This window comes from Rhinoraja longicauda, chromosome 25, assembly GCF_053455715.1.
Source record: "Rhinoraja longicauda isolate Sanriku21f chromosome 25, sRhiLon1.1, whole genome shotgun sequence".
In the NCBI taxonomy this organism is placed as follows: domain Eukaryota; kingdom Metazoa; phylum Chordata; class Chondrichthyes; order Rajiformes; family Arhynchobatidae; genus Rhinoraja; species Rhinoraja longicauda.
The window spans coordinates 654,356-674,350 of NC_135977.1; the positions used below are offsets into that span (position 1 = coordinate 654,356).

At 47.2% G+C, this 19,995-nt stretch overlaps 1 protein-coding gene across 5 annotated transcripts in view; it reads left to right on the top strand.

Moving 5' to 3' along the window:
- The first annotated feature begins 3,400 nt into the window (after positions 1-3,400).
- The window catches only part of pitpnm2 (phosphatidylinositol transfer protein, membrane-associated 2), a 139,113-nt gene continuing 122,518 nt past the window's right edge, over positions 3,401-19,995 (top strand). For all 5 annotated transcript variants that reach the window (XM_078421691.1, XM_078421683.1, XM_078421688.1 and 2 more), the window contains exon 1: positions 3,401-3,612. The gene's annotated coding sequence lies outside the window, so the exon portion shown is untranslated. The remainder of the gene's footprint in view (positions 3,613-19,995) is intronic.

Sequence of the window (19,995 nt, forward strand, 5' to 3'; positions counted from 1 at the left end):
CATCAGGCCCTGGGGATTTATCAGCCTTCAGTCCCATCAGTCTACCCAAAACCATTTGCTGCCTAATGTGGATTTCCTTCAGTTCCTCCATCACCCTAGGTTCTCCGGCCCCTAGAACATTTGGGAGATTGTGTGTATCCTCCTCAGTAAACACAGATCCAAAGTAACGGTTTAACTCGTCTGCCATTTCTTTGTTCCCCATAATAAATTCCCCTGCTTCTGTCTTCAAGGGACCCACATTTGCCTTGACTATTTTTATTCCTCTTCACGTACCTAAAAAAACTTTTGCTATCCTCCTTTATATTATTGGCTAGTTTACCCTCGTACCTCATCTTTTCTCCCCGTATTGCCTTTTTAGTTAACTTTTGTTGCTCTTTAAAAGAGTCCCAATCGTCTGTCTTCCCACTCTTCTTTGCTATGTAATACTTCCTCTCCTTAATTTTTATGCTGTCCTTGACTTCCCTCGTCAGCCACAGGTGTCTCTTACTCCCCTTAGAGTCTTTCCGCCTCTTTGGGATAAATTGATCCTGCAACCTCTGCATTATTCCCAGGAATACCTGCCATTGCTGTTCTACCGTCTTCCCTGCTAGGGCCTCCTTCCAGTCAATTTTGGCCAGCTCCTGCCTCATGCCTCTGTAATCCCCTTTGCTATACTGTAATACCGACACTTCCGATTTTCCCTTCTGCCTTTCCATTTGCAGAGTAAAACTTATCATGTTGTGATCACTGCCTCCTAATGGCTCTTTTACCTCTAGTCCCCTCATCAGATCAGGATCATTACACAACACTAAATCCAGAATTGCCTTCTCCCTGGTAGGCTCCAGTACAAGCTGTTCTAAGAATCCATCTCGAAGGCACTCTACAAACTCTCTTTCCTGGGGTCCATTTCCAACCTGATTTTCCCAGTCTACCTGCATGTTGCAATCTCCCATAACCACCGTAGCATTACATTTGTGACACGCCAATTTTATCTCCTGTGTCTAACAGTGAGCACCTTAGTTGGTCTCCAACTTTCTCTAACATTTACAAACTAACTTTACATGGTTTCATGATTTTATTTTAGTTTGGCCAAAACCATTTATAAAATATAGATCTTTAGTTACTGTGATGTGAGCAGTTTATTAAAATGATAATGCTAAAACTGTGGTGACTAATCTTTTTGGCCTATTTGAAATATACTTCAGTATATTACGAAGGTATTTATTTCACAAAATGCTGGAGTAACTCAGCAGGTCAGGCAGCATCTCAGGAGAGAAGGAATGGGTGACGTTTCAGGTCGAGACCCTTCTTTAGACTGAAGAAGGGTCTCGACCCGAAACGTTACCCATTTCTTCTCTCCTGAGATGCTGCCTGACCTGCTGAGTTACTCCAGCATTTTGTGAAATAAATACCTTCGATTTGTACCAACATCTGCAGTTATTTTAGACAATAGGTGCAGGAGTAGGCCATTCGGCCCTTTGAGCCAGCACCACCATTCAATGTGATCCTGGGTGATCATTCTCAATCAGTTCCTGCCTTCTCGCCATACCGCCTGACTCCGCTATCCTTAAGAGCTTTATCTAGCTCTCTCTTGAATGCATTCAGAGAATTGGCCTCCACTGCTTTCTGACACCAGTATATTACAGTAACTACAGCAACAACTAGGTGCTTGCACAACCAATCAAGGTAGGTGGTGGATTAAGCAATTATTGAGTGTGAAATTAAAAACCTGTTGGACATAAACGGGCAGAAACCTATTGAGAAATGGATTTGCACTTTTTTAGGTTAACCTTTTACCTCAACTGAGGAGATAGAACATAGAAACAGAAACTAGGTGCAGGAGGAGGCCATATGGCCCTTCGAGCCAGCACCGCCATTCATTTTAGTGTAAGAAAATAACTGCAGATGCTGGTACAAATTGAAGGTATTTATTTACAAAATGCTGGAGTAACTTAGCAGGTCAGGCAGCATCTCAGGAGAGAAGGAATGGGCGACGTTTTGGGTCGAGACCCTTCTTCAGACTGGTGTCAGGGGGCGGGACAAAGGATTCATTGTTGTGGCTGACCATCTACAATCAGTAACCTGTGCCTGTCTTCTCCCCGTATCCCTTGATTCCACTAGCCCCTAGAGCTCTATCTAACTCTCTTTTAAATTTATCCAGTGAATTGGCCTCCACTGCCTTCTGTGGCAGAGAATTCTACAAATTCACAACTCTCTGGGTGAAAACGTTTCTTCTCACCTCAGTTTTAAATGGCCTCCCCTTTATTCTTAAAGTAAAGTAAGTTTTAAACTGTAGAGAAACAGAGAGAGGAAGAGAACAAGAGTTATGTTATGGGGTGGAGACCAGAAGAGAGTTAATGAGACAAGAGGTGGTGCCAACCAAAAAAGCATATTAAAGACTAATGAAGTATAAATAGGAGGAAATGAATGATAGCGTAAGAGTAAATGAATTCTGTAAATGTAAGATGCAAGTCTGGTTTAGCAGATTATCTGAAACTGAATGCAGTTAGCCTGTGCAATGAGGAAACTAATCAGGAGCACTGAATCCATTGCCGCTTCACGTGGGCAGGGCTTTTGGGTACCTGGACTTCAGGAAGTAAAAGAGCAGATGTTGAATCATAGAATCAGTGTACAGAATTCGCTTTTTAAATATTTTATTGATCAAATTTCACTGTCAAAGATATTTCCCATAGCTTACTGAATTATATGAGACCCTGGGGCGACCGTTCTTGGAAGACTGCATGGACCTTGTGCTAGGTAAGGTCGCCAGAATGCTTGCTCGGAAGCGACTGTCATGAGAGAGACTAACAGGTAGTATGCCCTGGTGTTTGTAAAGCATGGAAGATGGTGTGGATGTAGGGATATTTTGTTGATTGGGTATCTAGAATCAGAGGTCATAATTTCAAAGAACAAAAAGATTGTTGCCATTCAGGATTGGAATAAGAAATTTCTTTAACGAGGCTTTGGATTTTTTTTCCTCATCTTGTTGATTCACACAAAGAGTGGTGGGTGTATGGAACAATCTGCAGTTAGAGGTAGTTGAGACAGTGACCATCTCAATATTTAAGAAACTGTTAGACAGAGACATGGATAGTAGACACAAAATGCTGGTGTAACTCAGGCAGCATCTCTGGTGAGAAGGAATGGGTGACGTTTCGGTTCGAGACCCTTCTTCGGACAGGACGGGTTTGGAGGGATATGGACCAAACGCGGGGTGGGACTAGTGTAGCTGGGACATGTTGGCAGGTGTGGGCCAGTTTCCACGCTGTATATCTGTCTATGAATGACTGTGCCGCTTGTCCTCTGCTACTTGCACTGTCTGCAACCGTCCGGGTGCCGGCGTTGTTGCAGTGTGAGCTGCGCTGCGCTGCGCTGCGGTCTCCTGGGCTGTGGGCGGCGCTGTGGTCACGGGCAGCGCCGTCGCCCGGTGTGGGCTGGAGCGGGCGGTGCGGGACGGAGCGGAGCGGAGCGGTGCGGTGCGCCTCGCAGCCTGGTCACTGCCTCCCCGCCTCACCGGCAGGCGCAATCCGCCCATCCCCGGCACCGTGCGGACCAGTTTGGTGGCGTGACGGGGCCACCATGACTGCGGCGGCTTGCCAAGGTCGTGCCGCGGGCCAGACCGAGACAGATGAGGTGAGCGGGGCCAGACCGAGAAGCGCACGGCGGCGGAGCAGAGGCAGAGCACTCGCGGCCTGCGGGCGGGGCGGGGCGGGGAGGGGAGGAGGGAGGCTGGGTTGGGCAGCCCAGCCCGGGGGTGCCGGTGACCCGGGCCCCGCTCCCGCTCCACCTTTCAACGGCGAGTTTTTCAAACGCCGGCCCGGGCCCGGTTGCTAGGAGACGGGGCCAAGCGGCCGCACTGCGCGAGGCGCCAGACCCGCCCCCCCCCCCCCGCCAACGCGGGAGCCGCAGCCCCGCCCCACCGCGCCCCCAGCCCCCCCCCCCCCCCCCCCCAGCCCAGCCCCCCCCCCCAGCCCAGCCCCCCCCCCAGCCCAGCCCCCCCCCCCAGCCCAGCCCCCCCCCAGCCCAGCCCCCCCCCAGCCCCCCCCCCCAGCCCAGCCCCCCCCCCAGCCCAGCCCCCCCCAGCCCAGCCCCCCCCCCCCCAGCCCAGCCCCCCCCCCAGCCCAGCCCCCCCCCCCCCAGCCCAGCCCCCCCCCCAGCCCAGCCCCCCCCCCCAGCCCAGCCCCCCAGCCCAGCCCAGCCCCCCCCCCCAGCCCCCCCCCCCCCAGCCCCCCCCAACCCAGCCCCCCCCCCCCCAGCGAGGCGCCAGACCCGCCCCCCCCCCGCCAACGCGGGAGCCGCAGCCCCGCCCCACCGCGCCCCCAGCCCCCCCCCCCCCCCCAGCCCAGCCCCCCCCCCCCCCCCCAGCCCAGCCCCCCCCCCCCCAGCCCAGCCCCCCCCCCCCCCCCAGCCCAGCCCCCCCCCCAGCCCAGCCCCCCCCCCCAGCCCAGCCCCCCCCCCCAGCCCAGCCCCCCCCCCCAGCCCAGCCCCCCCCCCAGCCCAACCCCCCCCCCAGCCCAGCCCCCCCCCCCCAGCCCAGCCCCCCCCCCCCAGCCCAGCCCCCCCCCCCCAGCCCAGCCCCCCCCCCAGCCCAGCCCCCCCCCCCCAGCCCAGCCCCCCAGCCCAGCCCCCCAGCCCAGCCCCCCAGCCCAGCCCAGCCCCACCCCCAGCCCAGCCCCCCCCCCCAGCCCCCCCCCCCCAGCCCCCCCCAACCCAGCCCCCCCCAACCCAGCCCCCCCCCAACCCAGCCCCCCCCCCCCCCAGCCCAGCCCCCAGCCCAGCCCCCCCCCCAGCCCAGCCCAGCCCCCCCAGCCCCCCAGCCCAGCCCCCCCCCCCCAGCCCAGCCCCCCCAGCCCAGCCCCCCCCAGCCCAGCCCCCCCCAGCCCAGCCCCACCCCCAGCCCCCCCCCCCAGCCCAGCCCCCCCCACAGCCCAGCCCCCCCCACAGCCCAGCCCCCCCCCACAGCCCAGCCCCCCAGCCCAGCCCCCCAGCCCAGCCCCCCAGCCCAGCCCCCCAGCCCAGCCCCCCAGCCCCCCGCCCCCAGCCCAGCCCCCGCCCCACCAACGCGGGAGCCGCAGAACCCCCCCGCCCCGCCAACGCAGACGCGCCGCCGAGTCAACGCCCGCACCATCTGTCCTTTGTTTTGTTTTATCCAAACGTTTAATCGACTGTGCGCGGATGTCCATCCAGGCTGTTGTCTGACCCAGCTGTGCTGCCCAGCCGCGCTGCCCGCAGTGTGTGATGCAGTGCTGGCTCTGTGTCTCTGGCACTGACTGACACAAGGCAAGGACGGTGGGTGTTTTCCCGGGAAACCGGCATTTACTGCCCACCCCTCATCACTGCACTGCCTCCTCCAAACGTTGCCAACCTTTGGCAACCGCAAAACGAGTTTCAGGATTTCGATCCAGTGACCATGACGTTGTATTCAAGCTGGCATCAGTGTGGTTGCTGCAGGCGATGGTGTTTTGCATGTGTGTGCGGCCCTTTCTTGATGGCTCAGAGTGATGGTTTGGCTGGGAAGTTGCTGCAGTGCATTTTGTGACGATATTGCAACCATGTTGAGTCGGTGGAGGTGGCAATGAATAAGGTAGTGGATGTTGAATCAATTGGCTGCTTGTCTTTGGAGGCACATGGAGAGTCTCCACTGCGCTCTTCATAGAGTAATACAACGTGGCACAGGTTCTTGGGCCCAATTTGCCCACACCGGCCAACATGTCCCAGCTACACTAGTCCCACTTGCCTGCGTTCGGTCCATATCCCTCCAAACCTGTCCTATCCATGTACCTGTCTAACTGATTCCCTGTCTAACTGATTCCTTGTCTAACTGATTCTTAAATGTTGGGCTAGTCCCTGCCTCAACTACCTCTGGGAGCTTGTTCCATACACACCACCCTTTGTGTGAAAAAGTTACCCCTCAGGTTCCTATTAAATCTTTTCCGCTCACCTTAAACCTATGTGCTCTGGTCCCCGCTAGTCCCCGCTTCTGGGCAAGAGACTCCGTGCATCTACCTGATCTATTCCTCTCATGATTTTATACACCTCAATAAGATCACCTCTCATACTCCTGTGCCCCAAGGAACAGAGTACCAGCCTACTCAACCTCTCCCTATAGCTCACACCCTCTAGCCCAGCCAACATCCTTGTAAATCTTCTCTGTACCCTTTCCAGCTTGACAACATCTTTCCTATAACATAGTGCCCAGAACTGAATGCGACTCTAGATGCGGCCTCACCAATGTCTTATACAATTCCAACATGACCTCCCAACTTCTATACTCAATACTCTGACTGATGAAGGCCGATGTGCCAAACGCCTTTTTGACCACCCTATCTACCTGCGACTCCACCTTCAAGGAACCATGTACCTGCACTCATAGATCCCTCTGCTCTACAACACTCCCCAGAGCCCTACCATTCAATGAGTAGGTCCTGCACATGTTAGACTTCCCGAAATGAACACCTCACATTTCTCTGTATTAAATTCCGTCAACCATTTCTCAGCCCACCTGGCCAATCGATCAAGATCCTGCTGCAATTTTTCACAACCATCTTCACCATCTGCAAAACTTGCTAATCTTGCCGTGTATGTACTCATCCAAATCATTGATATAGATGACAAACAGTAACGGGTTCAGCACCGAACCCTGAGTCACAGGCCTCCAATCCGAGAAGCAACCTTCCACCATCACCCTCTGCTTCCTTCCATGAAGCCAATTTGCTATCCATTCAGCTATCTCTCCTTGGATCCCATGCGAGCTAACCTTCCAGAGCAGCCTATCATGCAGAACCTTGTTGAATGCTTTGCTGAAGTCCATATATACAACATCTACAGCCCTATTGACCTTTTTGGTCACGTCTTCAAAAAACTCAATCATATTTGTGAGATACGCCCTTTCACGTACAAACCCATGCTGACTATCCCTAATCAGCCCTTGTCCATCTAAATGCCTGTATATTCTATCCTGTCCTTTTAACCGAGGAAACTACACACACAATTCTTGTCAACATTATCCTCATCTGATGCAAGGTTGTATCCATTAGTCCTTCCAGGTGAGGCAGAGGTTCACTTGCACCTCCTCCAACCTCATCTACTGTATCCGTTGTTTAAGATGTGGACTCTTATACATCGGCGAGACCAAACATACACTGGGCGATTGTTTCACTGAAGACCTTTCGCTCAGTCCGCCTGTACCTACCTGATCTCCCGATTGCTAAACTTTAATTCTCCTTCCCATTCCCACACTGACCTTTCTGCCGTAGGTCTCGTCCATTGTCAGAGTGAGGCAACTTACAATCCAGTGGTATGAATATTGATTTCTCTAACTTCAAACAACCCCGGTATCCCCTCTCTCTCCATCCCTCCCCCACCCAACTCGCACCAGCTTCTCATTTTCACCCAACACACAACGAACAACGGCCTGTTTCCTTTATCATCGTTACTTTTTTGCATATCTAACATTCATTGTTCTTTATCTCGCTACATCATCGTCTATTTCGCTTGTTTCCCTTATCTCTAACTAGTCTGAAGAAGGGTCTCGACCCGAAACATCACCCATTCCTTCTCTCCAGAGATGCTGCTTGTCCTGCTCAGTTACTCCAGCTTTTATTATGTATCCATTAGATGTTTGAAATTGAGTAACAAAGTGCATTTGAGTTTAATATAAATGTTTTCTTAGAATGAATGTTATTTACCTCTGTTTTAATCCATCTACGCCACGATGCCTTGGTAGGGCTGCCAGCACAATCAAAGACCTGTCTCACCCGGCCACTCCCTTCTCTCCCCTCTCCCATCAGACAAGAGGTAAAGAAGTTTGAAAACGCACACCTCCAGATTCGGGGAAAGTTTCTTACCAGCTGTAATCAGGCAACTGAACCATCCTCTCATCAGCTGAGAAGAAACTGTCCCACATCCAATTCATTAATATGTCACAAAACAACAAGATCGCTGCAGTAATCACTTCAGTACCGCTGGTCATAGACTTCCAATCAGAAACACAATTTCTACCACCGCCTCCTATCATCAAGCCAATGTTGGTTCCCATTAGCTAACTCATGTAGGATCCTATGTAGCTTATTCTCCAGAATAATGTTGAGCTGCCCTAGATAGCCACACTGGCACTGTTGAATACAGGTTGTTTTGTTCTTTATGTATTTGAGAAGATTAATTGTTTTAGGGCAAGGAACGAAGGTTGGACAACAGCCCTGGACATAAGTAATGGTGGTATAGTCATCTGTGTTGGCTAAAGCTTCCAAATATTAATATCAGAAGATAAATTCACATGAATGTTAATTCTTTAAATGTCTCCTGATGAAAGTTTGTATATAAGGAGACAACATGAATGTATTAATGTTACCATTTCTGTTTTATGTTGGTCTGTGGTGTTATTAAAATATTTGGACATTTGTGGCTGTATAAGCGATAAGATATTTAATGTTAGGAAATAATTGATGGAATATTGTGAATCCATCACAGCCAATAGATTATTTTGATGTGGCCAGTCCTGCATCAGAAACATTAATGGTGGGTTGTCTTCAAAGTCCAGCGCCATCCCTGTGGTGTCCGGCTCTTCAATGACCTGAGCTAAACCACATCATCCTGCTACCATTGGACCTATACACTCAGTTTAATTTAATCTGTAGAAACTTTAATATGTAAAAAGAATTGCATTCATTTATGAGGAGTTTCATTGAAAGGCATGATGGAGGGAGGATCAGTAATGGTTAATATCTAAGCAACATAAGCAGGGTCTGCAGCAGATCTGCTACCATGGCAACAAGAAAGTCATAAGGAATAGGAAATTGTAGTATTCACTGTTTTTATTTGGCAGCCATAAATTGTCTCATATTTACATGAAAATGGCCAAGGCAGCAGGTTTTAAAAAGCATCTAGACGTGATGCACAGCAGAAAACTTAATTTTTAACTCTAGGTTTCTCAAGATTATCTGCTCAGAATCAAAGGAACTCTTCATTGTAAATGCTGGCTACATTTTTAGATTTTAAGTGAGCAGATAATGGCGTCTGGTCATTTAATATTTAAAATATATATTTGCTATGTACTGGAGTGCTTTCAATAGACAATAGGTGCAGGAGTAGGCCATTCAGCCCTTCGAGCCAGCACCGCCATTCAATGCGATCATGGCTGATCACTCTCAATCAGTACCCCGTTCCTGCCTTCTCCCCATACCCCCTCACTCTGCTATCCTTAAGAGCTCTATCCAGCTCTCTCTTGAAAGCATCCAACGAACTGGCCTCCACTGCCTTCTGAGGCAGAGAATTCCACACCTTCACCACTCTCTGACTGAAAAAGTTCTTCCTCATCTCCGTTCTAAATGGCCTACCCCTTATTCTTAAACTGTGGCCCCTTGTTCTGGACTCCCCCAACATTGGGAACATGTTTCCTGCCTCTAATGTGTCCAATCCCCTAATTATCTTATATGTTTCAATAAGATCCCCCCTCATCCTTCTAAATTCCAGTGTATACAAGCCCAATCGCTCCAGCCTTTCAACATACGACAGTCCCGCCATTCCGGGAATTAACCTAGTGAACCTACGCTGCACGTCCTCCATAGCAAGAATATCCTTCCTCAAATTTGGAGACCAAAACTGCACACAGTACTCCAGGTGCGGTCTCACCAGGGCCCGGTACAACTGTAGAAGGACCTCTTTGCTCCTATACTCAACTCCTCTTGTTACGAAGGCCAACATTCCATTGGCTTTCTTCACTGCCTACTGTACCTACATGCTTCCTTTCATTGACTGATGCACTAGGACACCCAGATCTCGTTGAACTCCCCCTCCTCCTAACTTGACACCATTCAGATAATAATCTGCCTTTCTATTCTTACTTCCAAAGTGAATAACCTCACACTTATCTACATTAAACTGCATCTGCCATGTATCCGCCCACTCACACAACCTGTCCAAGTCACCCTGCAGCCTTATTGCATCTTCCTCACAATTCACACTACCCCCCCAGCATAGTATCATCTGCAAATTTGCTAATGGTACTTTTAATCCCTACTTAAACCAAACAACTGAATAATGGGTAGAATTAGTTCACTTGCAGGCATCTAGCTGTGCCCATTGGGAGCTGTGAACTTGTTCATGGATCACATAACTGGCTCGTCAGTGGAAAATGGAGACACAAGAGAATGCAGATGCTAGAATCTGGAGCAATAATCAGGCTGCTCGAGGAACAGTGGGTCGAGCAGCATCTGTTGGGGAGGGAGGAATGAACCATTTTGGGTTGGGACTCTTCACTTGACTGAAAGTGTAGAGGGGAGATAGCCAGTGTAAGAAGTGACAGAAGGGGCATGAGCTGGCAAGCAGTAGGATTGCAAAGTCCCTGTTACACCTGCTTAACCAACTGTTGTAAGGTAACAAAAATTACACAGAGTGCAACGGTAACTCAGCAGGTCAGGCAACATCTCTGTAAAAACTATCCATGTTCTCTGGAGATGATGCCTGACCTGCTCAATTACTCCTGCACTTTGTGTCTTTTTCTGTATTAACCAACATCTGCAGTTCTTTGTTTCTACAAAGAATATGTTGTGTGCTTTTAATTCTCCTTTTGTATGTGTTTATGTATTGTATTGTATTATACTGTGTGCAGTTTTGGTCTCCAAATTTGAGGAAGGATATTCTTGCTATTGAGGGCGTGCAGCATAGGTTTATTAGGTTAATTCCCGGAATAGCGGGACTATCATATGTTGAAAGACTGGAGCGACTAGGCTTGTATACACTGGAATTTAGAAGGATGAGAGGAGATCTTATCGAAACGTATAAGATTATTAAGGGGTTGGACACGTTAGAGGCAGGAAACATGTTCCCAATGTTGGGGGAGTCCGGAACAAGGGGCCACAGTTTAAGAATAAGGGGTAGACCATTTAGAACTGAGATGAGGAAAAACATTTTCAGTCAGAGTTGTGAATCTGTGGAATTCTCTGCCTCAGAAGGCAGTGGAGGCCAATTCACTGAATGCATTCAAGAGAGAGCTAGATGGAGCTCTTAAGGATAGCGGAGTCGGGGGGTATGGGGAGAAGGCAGGAACGGGGTACTGATTGAGAATGATCAGCCATGATCACATTGAATGGCGGTGCTGGCTCGAAGGGCCGAATGGGCTCCTCCTGCACCTATTGTCTATTGTATGTGTTGTATGTGTTTGTGTTGTTTGTGTTGTAGATATATTTATGTGTGGTACATATTTATATGTGGTCTGTGTTTTTGTGTTGTGTATGTGTTGGAAGAAGGGGAATGAGGATGTGCTTATACTTGAGATAATTTCCTTGCAAGAACAGATGCTGAGAGCAACTTTGGCTGATGGTTGGATAACTGCTTCTAGAGAGCCCAAGTGACCAACAAAGAGGAGTTTTTTGCAGAAGATTGCGTGCCGGTAGTGGTGTTGAAAGCATGAACAGCCATGTTATGAGAGATTCTGGGCAGTCTGAGGCTCCACCCAGGCAGGTTGATTTGCATGGTAGACACAAAATGCTGGAGTCACTCAGCGGGGCAGACAGCATCTCTGGAGGGAAGGAATGGGTGATGTTTCGGGTCAAGACCCTTCTTCAGACCATTGTCTCGACCCGAAACATCATCCATTCCTTCTTTCCAGAGATGCTGCCTGTCCCGCTGAGTTACTCTGGCATTTTGTGTCTACCTTCAATTTAAAGCAGCACCTGCAGTTCTTTCCTACACAGATTGATTTGCATGCTGGTCTCTAAGGGTCCTGTACATTTCTCAAACTGCCGCGCAGTATAAATGGCAAGTGCTTTCTTGCAGTCTCATTAGCTGGAAATAGGGGGGAAAAGAAGGTAACAAAGAAGGTAACGGTTGGTTTTAAACTAAATAGTCGGGGGGGTGGGGGGGGTTGTGTTTCAAATGGGATAGACAAGGATGGAGTTAATGGGAAAGAGAGTATAGGAATAATTAAGAAACACCCCAGAATTAACGGGACAGAAAGCTCACGAAGCAATAGGAGAGAATGGCCATGTGTAATAGGAATCGATGTGGAAGCTGAGACGAGCAGAGGATTAAAAGTACTATATATGAATGCGCGACATATAAGTAAAGTGGATGAGCTTGAGGCTCAGTTAGAGATTGGTAGGTATGACATTGTGGGGATCACAGAGACGTGGCTGCAGAAGGATCAGGACTGGGAACTGAATATTCATGGTTATACGTCCTATAAAAAGGACAGGCAGGTGGGCAGAGGAGTTGGGGTAGCTCTTGGTGAGGGATGGAATTCAGTCCCTTGCAAGGGGTGACATTGGGACTGATGATGTAGAGTCACTGTGGATAGAGTTGAGGAATTGAAAAGGTAAGAAGACACTAATGGGAGTTATCTACAGACCCCCAAACAGTAGCCTGGATATAGGGTGTAAGTTGCAGCAGGAGTTAAAATTGGCATGTAACAAAGGTAGTTCCACTGTATTTATGGGGGATTTCAATATGCATGTAGAATGGGAAATTCAAGTTGGTTCTGGACCCCAAGAAAGGGAGTTTGTAGAGTGCCTCCGAGATGGATTCTTAGAGCAGCTTATACTGGAGCCTACCAGAGACAAGGCAATTCTGGATTTAGTGTTGTCCAATGAACCAGATTTAACAAGGGAACTCAAGGTAAAGGAACCGCTTGGAGGTAGTGACCATAATATGATTAGTTTTAATCTGCAATTTGAGAGGGAAAAGGTTAAACCAGGAATGTCAGTGTTGCAGTTGAACAAAGGGGACTATGAAGGCACAAGAGAGGAGCTGGCCAAGGTCGAATGGAAAGGGATCCTAGCAGGAATGATGGTGGAACAGCAATGGCAGGAATTTCTGGGCATAATCCAGAAGATGCAGGATCATTTCATTGCGAAGAGGAAGAAAGATTCTAAGGGGAATAAGAGGCAACCGTGGCTGACAAGGGAAGTTAGAGATGGAATAAAACTAAAAGAAAAGATGTATAAGATAGCAAAGAGTAGCGGGAAGCCAGAGGAGTGGGCAACTTTCAAAGAACAACAGAAGATAGCAAAAAGGGCAAAACGGGCTGAAAAGATGAGGTACGAAGCAAAGCTGGCCAAGAATATAAAGGACAGTAAAAGCTTCTTTAGGTATGTTAAGAGAAAAAGATTAGTAAAGACAAATGTGGGACCCTTGAAGACAGAAGCAGGGGAATTTATTATGGGAAATAAGGAAATGGCAGACGAGGAACCGGTACTTTGGATCTGTCTTCAATAAGGAAGATACATGTTCTAGTGGCCATAGATCCTAGGGTGACGGAGGAGCTGAAAGAAATACACATTAGGCAGGAAATGGTGTTGGGTAGACTGATGGGACTGAAGGCTAATAAATCCCCAGGGCCTGATGGTCTGCATCCCAGGGTACTTAAGGAGGTGGCTCTAGAAATCATGGACGCATTGGTGATCATTTTCTAATGTTCTATAGATTCAGGATCAGTTCCTGTGGATTGGAGGGTAGCTAATGTTATCCCACCTTTTAAGAAAGGAGGGAGAGAGAAAACAGGAAATTATAGACCAGTTAGTCTTACATCAGTGGTGGGGAAGATGCTGGAGTCAATTATAAAAGACGAAATTGCGGAGCATTTGAATAGCAGTAACAGGATCGTTCTGAGTCAGCATGGATTTACGAAGGGGAAATCATGCTTGACTAATCTTCTGGACTTTTTTGAGGATGTAACTAGGAAAATGGACAGGGGAGAGCCGGTGGATGTGGTGTACCTTGACTTTCAGAAAGCCTTCGACAAGGTCCCTCATAGGAGATTTGTGGGCAAAATTAGAGCACATGGTATTGGGGGTAGGGTACTAACATGGATAGAAAATTGGTTGGCAGACAGAAAGCAAAGAGTTGGCATAAATGGGTCCCTTTCAGAATGGCAGGCAGTGACTAGTGGGGTACAATAGACAATAGGTGCAGGAGTAGGCCATTCAGCCCTTCGAGCCAGCACCGCCATTCAATGCGATCATGGCTGATCACTCTCAATCGGTACCCCGTTCCTGCCTTCTCCCCATACCCCCTCACTCCGCTATCCTTAAGAGCTCTATCCAGCTCTCTCTTGAAAGCATCCAACGAACTGGCCTCCACTGCCTTCTGAGGCAGAGAATTCCACACCTTCACCACTCTCTGACTGAAAAAGTTCTTCCTCATCTCCGTTCTAAATGGCCTACCCCTTATTCTTAAACTGTGGCCCCTTGTTCTGGACTCCCCCAACATTGGGAACATGTTTCCTGCCTCTAATGTGTCCAATCCCCTAATTATCTTATATGTTTCAATAAGATCCCCCCTCATCCTTCTAAATTCCAGTGTATACAAGCCCAATCGCTCCAGCCTTTCAACATACGACAGTCCCGCCATTCCGGGAATTAACCTAGTGAACCTACGCTGCACGCCCTCCATAGCAAGAATATCCTTCCTCAAATTTGGCTCGTTGCTGGGACCGCAGCTATTTACAATATACATCAATGACTTGGATGAAGGGATTAAAAGTAACATTGTAAGGGCGAGATATATCCCTTTGGTACCGGTTTAAAATTCACCTCGAGCTCGGGTAGCACGGTCAAGTCTTAGATCATATACCTTACATTCCGCTTGCAAAATATCGCATGTTTTCGGTATTCCCAACCTATCACACTGATATCCCTCTACTACTCCATATTCCCTCCAACTTCGCTCCCTCGACTCCTGATGGTGCTTCCCCCTCTTTCCATTCTTTAATCCTCTTTTTCCATTTCTTCACTGCTTCTCGCTCCCACATTAATTGTTACCAAACGATCAATTTACCCAAACCAAAACAATGTCAACAAGAGTGACCGCCCTTTACGTTATAATACCGGGGCACCGCCATCACCTTATCCAAAGTCCGTCTCACATGTCTGACATCCAATTACCAAACGATTAATTTACCCAGACCAAGACAATGTCAACAAGAGTGACCGCCCTTTACGTTAAAATACCGGGACACCGCCATCACTCTTATCCAAAGTCCGTCTCACATGTCTGACATCCAATTACCAAACGATCAATTTCTCTTATATCCATAGCCTGTCCCATTCCTGGCCTGACAACCAATCACTATATCACGTTATGAAATTACTCTTAAATTTACCCAGACCACAGACTCATGCGATTAAGACTCTTACCTCAATATCATCCTTATCCTTGCCCTTTTCCTTAGCGGTTCGTCTGTGAATCTCAGTTGAACACAAAATCAACCCCAAACGAGGGACTTCAGTGTCTGAAAAACGTCAACGTCCGGGGTCTCGAACAACGGTCGAGAAGTGCACTCTGTCCCCTTCGAACGTGTTTCAGTCACCGCTGCCTCTTAGTCGTTCGTGGTTGACAGTGCCAAAGAGATCCTGCCGACTACGCCAAATGTTGTAGTTCGTGCCCTATGAACAGAATAGTCAGACAACCGAATTCGTATAACCTCTTTATTCTACTCACCCAGGTGGGAGAGAGTCTAGAAACTGGAGGGTTTAGAAATGCTCAGGAAGCTAGTGTAGTCTCTCTCCCCGAATGCTAACAATTACACACATTTTATACCTTTAATACATGTGCCAGTATATTTCCTGTTGCTGCCTTATATGGCAAGTTTTGCAATGTCCTATAAATCTTTATGTGTCTTTCGGGACCTCCGTGTCCGTTGTGTCCATCGCGACCTCTTCTTTCTTGGGAACAAAGGGCAGTCCATATGGCAAGATGTTCTTCTTAACACTTCAAAGGATGGCTAACCATCAAAGCTTTAAAGCCAGTTGCCCATATCAAAGGATACACTTAGCCATAAACCGCGCTTCCATGCTGACAACAGGATGTCCTGGCAACATAATCGAGCTGGAGCTTTTACACCTTTTTTACACCCCTGCAATAAAACCCCCATGGCTACATGCCAAATGTTCGCCCTTACAACATTAGCAAATTTGCAGATTATACAAAGCTGGGTGGCAGTGTGAACTGTGAGGAAGATGCTATGAGGTTGCAGAGTGACTTGGACAGGTTGTGTGAATGGGCGGATGTATGGCAGATGCAGTTTAATGTGGATAAGTGTGAGGTTATCCACTTTGGTGGTAAGAATAGGAAGGCAGATTATTATCTAAATGGTGTCAAGTTAGGAAAAGGGGACGTACAACGAGATCTGGGTGTCCTTGTGCATCAGTCACTGAAAGGAAGCATGCAGGTAAAGCAGGCAGTGAAGAAAGCCAATGGAATGTTGTCCTTCATAACAAAAGGAGTTGAGTATAGGAGCAAAGAGGTCCTTCTGCAGTTGTACAGGGTCCTGGTGAGACCGCACCTGGAGTACTGTGTGCAGTTTTGGTCTCCAAATTTGAGGAAGGATATTCTTGCTATTGAGGGCGTGCAGCATAGGTTTACTAGGTTAATTCCCGGAATGGTGGGACTGTCGTATGTTGAAAGACTGGAACGACTAGGCTCGTATACACTGGAATTTAGAAGGATGAGAGGGGATCTTATTGAAACATAAAAGATTATTAAGGGGTTGGACACGTTAGAGGCAGGAAACATGTTCCCAATGTTGGGGGAGTCCAGAACCAGGGGCCACAGTTTAAGAATAAGGGGTAGGCCATTTAGAATGGAGATGAGGAAAAACTTTTTCAGTCAGAGAGTTGTAAATCTGTGGAATTCCCTGCCTCAGAAGGCGGTGGAGGCCAATTGTCTGAGTGCTTTCACGAGAGAGCTAGAGCTCTTACGGATAGCGGAGTCAGGGGGTATAGGGAGAAGGCAGGAACGGGGTACTGATTGGGAATGATCAGCCATGATCACATTGAATGGTGGTGCTGGCTCGAAGGGCCGAATGGCTTACTCCTGCACCTATGGTCTATTGTCTTTTATGATCACAATGAATGGCGGTGCTGGTTCGAAGGGCCAAATGGCCTCCTCCTGCACCTATTTTCTATGTTTCTATTTTAGCCTGGTTTCATTTAATTAGTTTCTTTTGAGTATAACCCTGTGTATAAAAACTCTGTTTCTGTTGATAGCATTGTCAGACCTGAGCAGATTCCAGGCTTCAAGCTCCACTTTAGAGCCTCAAACCCAAGCTTATCTTCCAGGGCAATACCGAGAGAGTGCTGCACTGTCAGGAGCTGTGTTTTGGATCTTAACATGTAATGGATCCTATGGCACTACGTATTTCAAAGAAGAGAGCAGGAATTATTCCAGGTGTCAAGAACAATTAATTTCTCTCAGTCAATATCACTGGACCAATGATCCTGGTCAAATGATCTAAAGACTGACTAGAATGGTATGTGTGATTTTGTTTTTGATTGCAAATTAATAGCAGAAGGAACATGCCTTTGGTTTTCTCATGTTTCCTGGAAGGGTATTCTCGATGTGAAATTGCTTGCAAAACAACAGTAACCACATTTCAAACATGCGTGGCTGGTGAGGTGGAAGTTTGTATTGTGCAATTGAAGTTTTTGAATCTCACTTAAATAATAGTATAATTCTATAAGCTCGCATTTCTTGAGATAGTTAGAATGTTTCAAATGTGTAGAATTTGTTCATTGCAGTGGAATTAATTTATAGAGGTCTTTCAAAGCATTGGCAAAGATTAATGGGATTAATGGTCTGTGTTGTATAATTCTATAATCAAAATATATATTAAGAAAATTAGTTTTATTTCACTGGAACAGCTTGCAAGTTATGCTACTATATTTGACGCTGAACTAAAGAAATGTCTGATTACACTCACGTGGACTGCCTTGGGACACAAAACGAAAAAATATTATAGTAAACCAGTGGAAAGTACACAAAGTTCATGATGTATTCTTGAATAGTAATAACTGGAACATAAGATCATAAATGATTGGAGTAGAATTAGGTCATTCGGCCCATCAAATCTACTCCACCATTCAATCATGGCTGATCGTTCTCTCCCTCCTAATCCCATTCTCCTGCCTCTCTTCATAACCTGTGACACCCGTACTAATCAAGAATCGATCTATCTCTGCCTTAAATATACCCACTGACTGCCTCCACAGCCTTCTGTGGCAAAGAATTCCACAGATTCACCATCCTCTGACTAAAGAAATTCCTCCTCATCTCTTTCTTAAAAGAATGTTCTTTAATTCTGAGGCTATGACCTTTTAGTCCTAGACTCTCCCACTAGTGGAAACATCCACTCTATCCAAGCCTTTTACTATTCTGTATGTTTTAATGAGGTACCCCCTCATTCTTCTAAACTCCAGTGAGTACAGGCCCAGTGCCGACAAACGCTCATCGAAGGTTAACCTGCTCATTCCTGCGATCATTCTTGTAAACCTCCTCTGGACCCTCTCCAGAGCCAGCACATCCTTCCTCAGATATGGTGCCCAAAATTGCTCACAATATTCCAAATGCAGCCTGACCAGCGCTTTATAGAGCCTCAGCATTACATCCCTGTTTTTGTGTGCAAGCCCTCTCAAAATAAATGCTGGCATTGAGTTTGCTTTCTTTACTACCGATTCGACTTGCAGATTAACTTTTTGGGAATCCTGCACCAGCACTCCCAAGTCCCTTTGCACCTCCGATTTCTGGATTCTCTCCCCATTTAGAAAATAATCTACACCTTTATTCCGACTACCAAAATGCATGACTCTATAATTTAATGCACTAGATTCCATCTGCCACTTCTCTCCCAACCTGTCCAAGTCCTTCTGCAGAGTCCCTGCTTTCTCTACACTACCTGCCCCTCCATCTCTTTCCGTAACATCCGCAAACTTGGCCACAAGCATTCGATCTCCTCATCCAAATCATTAATATACAACATGAAGACCTCGGCACCCAGCCTTGCGGAATTCGGCTAGTCACTGGTATGCAACAAGAAAAAGCCCCCTTCTTTGCCTTCTGCCATCCAGCCAACCTGATATCCGTGCTAGTATCTGCCCTTTGATACCGTCGGCTCTTATCTTCCATAGCAACCTCATGTGTGGCACATGTAGATGAAGCCTAAGATATTTCAAATGATCAACTCTTGCAATGCCTTAACTCCCAGTATCTTCATGATAATTGGAAATGTGGCTTTGTTGGATTGTCTGTCATCTTGATAAAAACCTCTGTACATCTCAGTTATCTCTGTTGCGTGCAATGTGCATGTTTATGTATAACAAAGGATCCAAAAACCAATTTGCACATTAAATGATGGGCATCCCAAAACATCTAGAATCCCCACTGAGCTAGTAGTTGTGCACGTGCCTTGTTGCTGGTTTTGGATTTATTTAGCCCTACATTCATAACACGATCTTGCCTTTCTTGACATTTTGTCACTTGATTGGTTAGCTCTCCTGAACTATTTGGTGAGTCAATTGTGTGGTCATCGAGCATATATAACTGGTCAGATTTAAATGTCGTCTTGTTCTGACTATAATAACAGGTTCATTTCAACAAAGCTTATGATTACTTTACTAAGAAAATGGATGCGTTAACTTCTGGTATATATATAATTAAAAGTAATCTGTGGTCTCAAGAGACCTTTAATAATTATTCTTATTTTTATAGAGTAGTGAAAATAAACCTCCATGCTTATGTGGTCTATGTAATAAGCATTAATGGGTCTTTCCAAATGCTTGTTGCCCTCTGAAAGTGTCAATTAGACAGAGCTCTCAACAACTGTTAACATCAATGATGCCAGGTAGTGTTGAAACAATATGGGCTGTGATTGACTGTAAGCTCTCTGCTGGGGTCAAGGAAAGAGTGTTCACATCGTGGCCCTGTTTCCACCAATCTTTCCACCACTACGCACAAGAAGCGCAAGACGCCATTGTTTGAGGATTTTGAGAAGTGTGTTCAGCTCTGGCTGAACAATTTCTAATCTTGTGACATGGACTTGATAAGAAGAAGCTCTCTGCTGCACACATTTGGTTCATTCATCTTGAATTCCATAGATTCACCACCCTCTGACTAAAGAAAATCCTCATCTCCTTCCAAAAGGAACATCCTTTAATTCTGAGGCTATGACCTCTGGTTCTAGGATCTACCACTAGTGGAAACATCCACATGTCCATGTGTGTTCAGCCAGGTCTCTGAGGCCATTGT